A 6482-nucleotide genomic window follows, 5' to 3' on the forward strand; every position below is an offset into this window, starting at 1 on the left:
TTGTCGTGCTAGCATATCTCATTATCCTGAGCGAAACACAACAATGGCCACTATATCAAAGCCTGATAGAGACAAAAAGTGAAACTATGACAATGACAATAATGCCAAATAAAGCCAACGAGTCTCTGAACCCAAAGTTAAAGCATAAACCCCACAAGGGCTGCCAGCCTGGTGGTCAGATGATTGTGCATAGAAGCCAAAGTGTGGCCTCACTGTTCAAGAAATCAGAGAGAGTTAGAAGACACAGAATACCCCAGGAAGAGCCAGCCTTTGGGAGGTAGAGCTCATCACCACCACTGCCGTTTCATGCGGATGGAATCAGGGTAAGGTGAACATCAAGGAGAGGGAAAGAAATGTAAAAAGGACAGTTTGCCACTTTCTCAGGCTGGTGTACAGAAGTACAGACTGACTTCGACTTGATGATGATGGTCTTGGGGAACAATAAATGCAAATTCTTCAGGTCATTTTAGTCCTACTGCTAAGTCATGGTGTCATGCCCACCACTGTCAGCTTGACCTTGAGTGCTGGATGACCACTCTTACTTGCCCCTGCCTGTTAATGATTTTAACCTCTGTTCCTCTCACCAAAAGACTCTAAAACCAAATAATTGTTTGTAGATGAAGAAATTACACCCCTTGATTTAAAATCAGTGGTTAACATTTGAAAGACTTTCTGAGAAAATAATTAATGTTACTTAATAGTGTGAAAGGGCTTCCCAGGTGGTGCTAGTGGTAAAGAACTCACCTGCCAATGCAAGAGGTGTAAGAGACACAGGTTCAGTCCCTGGGTCAGGTAGATCTCCTGGAGGAGTGCATGACAACCCTCTTTAGTTCATGCCTGGAGAATCCCATGGACAGAAGGCCTGGGAGCCTGGTGGACTACAGTCCATATGGTCTCAAAGAGTCAGACATGACTGAAGCAACTTAGCAGGAATGAAATAATGTGAAAACACAGCTAAGTTTGCTTTCCTGATAAAAACCATGCATTATAGTTAATGTGTGAAACAACAATATTTGTTCCTTTCTTTTTCACTTCACTTTTTACTTATTCCTCTTTAATAAAAATTGGGAGTTGGGGAGGGGACATACTTAATTTCAAATGACATGTATTAGAATTTTTAAGGATTCAATGCTCCAGGAAAAAAAGAGACAGATGAAATGATAAATTATAGACAAACCCTGTACACCTAAAGATATGACAATGAGTGATACATTTTGAGGAAAGCAGAGCCAACTGCAATGACAAAATGAAAAACAGAAGTGTTAACTAATGTTAAATTTCCCTTGACTTTGATCTTCAAGAAGAATGAAAGGAGAGAATCATTTGAATGAGTGATGAATGTTTATGACTTCAGCTAAAGTCCAAGCCATCACTGGTCTTGCAGTGGCTGTTAAAAAGAAGACCTACCTTACAATAAGCACATTTATTTTGAGTAACTGTTTTTCTCATTAGAATAATAGAATAATCAGACTTAAAAGTCAGAAATTTTCTTTTGAAACAGCAACTGGGAAATGAGATGTGAGAATAAAATCTAGACATTTCTCAGTTGAACAGGAAAAAAAAATGGCATGGTTTAGGAGAAAAAGAGAAAAAATACAGCCTGATGACCCAAAAGAAATCAGTGCCTGCCTTGGGAGAAACCAGGAGCATGCTGTAGACTCAGCCCAGTGGCAGGTGGTGATAAGAATGTGCCAGAAGCTTCTTTTTGTTCCCCAGGGACTCCAACTTCTCAAGAATGCACATTTTCAGCCAGAACCACAATTCCATTCTTGACACTAGGATCAATAAAAGAAGGTACACACAGGAAACCTCAGGAAAAGCAGGAAGTTAAAACCGCAAGTACAGGCAGGGTTAAAATCCTCACTTGCACCGGTAAATTCCAAGTCTGTGACTGGGCCCCAGCCTCTTCTACCTTAAATCTTGCCACTCTGCACAAACCAGGACATCTCAGACATCCCACTTTCTAAAGGGACACCTTTTTTTTTTCTTCTCACCTAGTTCACTGTTGCCTATATCACCAAACTCAGGAAGCTTTCCCTGACCTCTGCAAGAACCCCATAAAAATTATAACCTTGACCCTGTTTCATAATTGCTCTTTGAAATGACTGTATCTTAAACCAACTAGTGAGCTCCCCGAGGACAGAGCTGGGTCATGTTTACTATAATACCACTAGTGGCAGGGCTGTGGCCATATGTTTTGTGAATGAGTAACTGGGATAGTCGTAAACTTTAATCGGCTCTTCTTTCAACCTTTGTTGACAAAAACTTCCTAAGCAGTGTTCTAGGGGCCTTTGTGGGGATGACTGGTAAGGAAGGGGTGGAGGTGGGGAGGAAAGGCACAGTGAGCCCTGGGTCCTTGACAAAGAGGAACTTTTTACTTTTTAATTGTGAAGTAGTTGGGCAGGGGTAGGGTAGATAAGCTTAGGATATGTTTAGAAGATTGGGAAGAAGAAAAGTATGAGCGAGAAGAAAACCAGAGGGTACTCTAATAACCATTTATTAAGCTGCACACACTTGCATAGCTGTTCTAAGCATGCTTGATGGGATTCAGGTAAAAAGGGAGTGATGTTAAGAGGCTTTGCAGATAATTATATCTTAGGATTATAATAATTATGCTAAATTATAATTAGATTATATATATGACATAATATATAATAATAGCAAACATTTATCCATCACTTTCTCCATTTCAGGTATTATACTAAGCCTTTATACACACTGTCACATCTAATTCACATAACTCAGTGAAGTAAGTTTTCATATCCTCATTCCTTAATTGAAGAAACTAAACCTTAGAAAGGACTTCCCTGGTGGCTCAGACGGTAAGGAGTCTGCTTGCAATGCAGGAGACCCAAGATCGATCCTTGGGTCGGAAAGATCCCCTGGAGAAGGAAATGGCAACCCACTCTAGTATTCTTACCTGGAAAATCCCAGGACAGAGGAGCCATGCAGTTCATGGGGTTGCAAAGAGTTGGACACAACTGAGCTTTATCATCTTCAAACCTTAGACTTACTTCATCTTCAAACCTTAGAAAGTAAACTACCTTGAGGAAGATCATATAACTATAAGTGCCTACTTATCTTGCATATATGTAAGTTATTAAAGATATCAGTAACTTAATTAACTACAATTTAGCATCATTGTGTATAAACAGACTTGTCCAAATGGTTTGTTGTTGTTTAGTGGCTAAGTCGTGTCTGACTCTCTTGCAATCCCATAGACTGTAGCCCTCCAGGCTCCTCTGTCCATGGGATTTCAAAGGCAAGAATATTGAAGTGAGTTGCTAGTTCCTTCTCCAGGGGATCTTCCTGACACAAGGATTGAACCTGCGTCTCTGCTTGACAGGTGGATTTTTTACCACTGAGCCACTTGGAAAGCAAAGTTTTAGGACTATTGCTACCAAAACATCTCTTGTGTCTCAAGTGGACCAATAATTTCTTTCCAAAATGGAATGTTGTCCTTGTTTAGATTCTGGTTAATAACTAGTGAATTGTGTCCTTTGAATTTGCCCCAGATTATTAGAGAAAGATTTATAAGCCAAAATTAAGGTTTTATTTAGCTATCATTCTGGTCTTGAGAAAACATTTATTGACATAAATACTTCAGGATTATAACATGGAGGGAACAGTATTTCTGCCATCATAGACATTAAAATAAAATTACTTGAGAAGCTTGATAAATGCAATATATAGTTTTAATTACTGGGAACACTGAACAGGAAACTGTGGTTGTTTTATTGTGTGCTCATGAATTACCATGATTACGTGGTTTAAGACAACTAGCCTCTATTTATATACACTTCCTTTAAATCACTGCTACCCACATTCACAATTTTTCTTTATCTAAAAATGCAAATGTTTATGCTTAGTGACTTCCTTATTCTAGAATCCTCACTGAAGATTTTGAAATGAACACATTTTCAAAATTTCAGTATGTAAAATCTGTTTTTCTTCTTAGAAACATTAAACATAATAAAAGGCTAAAATCAAATGATTTTAAGTCATTATTATCCAATTTATTTTAAATTCCGTTCACAATGTAAGTTTTATTGAATTCTGTTTTCCCTCACAGAAATCATGGCTGGTGGTTCTGAAGCCCTGGAAGAAATGTACCTCCCTAACCCCACCTCACTCCACACACAATTACACTCAGGGTTAATGGAATCCAAACCATCTAGAGCATCGTGTTTGTGGATGTAGCGGATGCTGTGCGGCATTGTCAAGATGCTTCTCTGAACTAAGAGGATCCCCCCAGCTCTTGGGAGCACTGCAGCAGAGAGCCCTCATTTCTTAGCCCTTTTCTGTATTGCTTCAACTGGAGGGATTTTGCCTCTTCCAAGGCAGCACTCAGTCATTCAGTCGTGTCCAACTCTTTGCAACCCTATGGACCGTAGCTGCCAAGCTCCTCTGTCCATGGGATGTTCCAGGCAAGAATACTGGAGTGGGTTGCCATTTCCTCCTCCCTTCCAAGGCAGACCACACCCTTATTACATGTATGAGTTATAAGGCAAATTAATCACAGTCCAACTCAGGACAGCTCTGAAGGACCCTGTCAGCTCCTGACACCATTCGGGATGCTGACACCATCCTGAAACTATATCACAGCTGAGATTCTCTATCTGCTTAATCCTACTTCCTCCCTCCCCTCCCCACCCCCTCCCCTCCCCACCCCCTCCCCTCCTCCTCCCCCTCCCCTTCTCTTCCTTTTCCTTCCCCTCCCATTCTTTCAGTTCCTTTCCCATCAGTTCCACAACTGGCAGTGCCAAGAGCACTTCCCAATAACTTCCTACACTTTTGTGTCCACTGCAGAGTGTGCGACCAGGAGAACCCAATCTGTGACCACGGGCAAATTTTTACTTTGTTATATGTATCACAAAAATTTATGTGTTACATATGTCAATTCCAAATCATTATTTTTAAACTTTTCCTGAAGTCTAAAGAAAATACTATGTAGTACTATTCTAGAACATCCAAAATTCATTCTAATCCCATTTTTATCAAATAATTTTGTTAAGTCAGTAAAATCTTAATTTGTTCAACAAATATGTTTTGTTAATTTTTTAACATTTTATATTCAATAACCATATTTACTAGATGTCAAGTTTCTTTCCTTAAGGAGCTCAAAGCACAATTAAAGGAGAGACATACAACTTGCTCAACAGCATGAGAAACATTTAACGGATAAATAGATGACCTTCGAGCTGAGTTGAAAGAGACAGGCAATTCAGCGTTCAAGCCCTCTGAGGCAAGGGAGAGGGAAACACAAAGAGAACAGAGCCAGCTCTGGCTTGTGCTCCAGCAACTTGGAATCAGGCCCTACTCTCACTAGAGTGGGAGCAGCCACTAAGCAAAGGGGAACAAATATCCTCCAATTAAAAATAAATTTTAAAAAAAGAAATGAAGAATTCAATAGCTGAAAATAAAAACACACTAGAAAGACTGAATAGCAGACTAAGTGATACAGAAAAATGCATAGGTAATCTGGATATAGTATAATGGGAATCACCCAATCAGAACAGCAAAAAGAAATACAAGTTTTATTAAATAAAAACAATTTAATAGATGTCTGGAATAACATTAAACATATATACATTAATATTATAAGGGTCCAAGAAGAAGAGAGAGAAAAGGGCATCAAAAATGAATCTAATGGAATTATGGCTGAATGCATCCAAAGTCTGAAGAAAAAAACATATCCATGTACAGGAAGCACGAGGGATTCCAAATAAGATGAACCCAAACAGACCCAACCAAGACATATCATAAATAAGATGGCAAAAGTTAAAAATAGAGAATTCTAACGGCAGCAAGAGAAAAACAAAGAGTCACATACAAGGGAATCCCTATCAGCTGATTTCTTTATATAAAACTCGTAGGCCAGAAGGGAGTGGCATGATATATTCAAAATGCTGAAAGGGAAAAACCTGCAACGTAAGGTAGCTTAGTCCATAATGAATCTGTCTACAATGCAGGAGATGCAAGTTCAATCCCTGGGTCAGGAAGATTTACTGGAGGAGAAAACGGCAATGCACTCCAGTATTCTTGCCTGGGAAATCAAATGGACAGAGGAACCTGATGGGCTATAGTCCATGGGGTCGCAAAGAGTCAGACATGACTGAGCAACTAACACACCTTACCTTATTTTAGGATACTATACCTAGTTCAATACTAAATCTGCCTTTTAAAAGAAATGTTCAGGATCTTCTCTAAGTGGAAAAGAAGTAATAATCTTTTACTTATTAGAATGGGAAAATTCTACTAGGAAAGACAAATATATAGTTAAGGACTGAAAATCAACTTCTTAAATAAGCCAGTACATAGGTTAAAAGACCAAAAAAAAAAAAAGTAAAAGCAAATGTAATTACAATAAACAGTTAAGGGATAAGCATGAAGATGTAAACTACAGCATCAAAACACAAAATGTGGAGGGGGCAAGAAATATAGATCATTTAGAATGTGTTTGCTCTTAAATGACTAAAACT

The 6482-nt window shown here is 38.9% G+C and overlaps 1 long non-coding RNA gene across 3 annotated transcripts in view; it reads left to right on the forward strand.

Annotated features, from left to right (window-relative positions):
- LOC122688219 overlaps positions 1-5043 on the forward strand; it is a 46349-nt gene extending 41306 nt beyond the window's left edge. For all 3 annotated transcript variants that reach the window (XR_006339407.1, XR_006339400.1, XR_006339396.1), the window contains one exon: positions 4073-5043. This is a non-coding gene — a long non-coding RNA (uncharacterized LOC122688219). The remainder of the gene's footprint in view (positions 1-4072) is intronic.
- Positions 5044-6482: the final 1439 nt, after the last annotated feature.

Source organism: Cervus elaphus, chromosome 1 (genome assembly GCF_910594005.1).
Source record: "Cervus elaphus chromosome 1, mCerEla1.1, whole genome shotgun sequence".
NCBI lineage: Eukaryota > Metazoa > Chordata > Mammalia > Artiodactyla > Cervidae > Cervus > Cervus elaphus.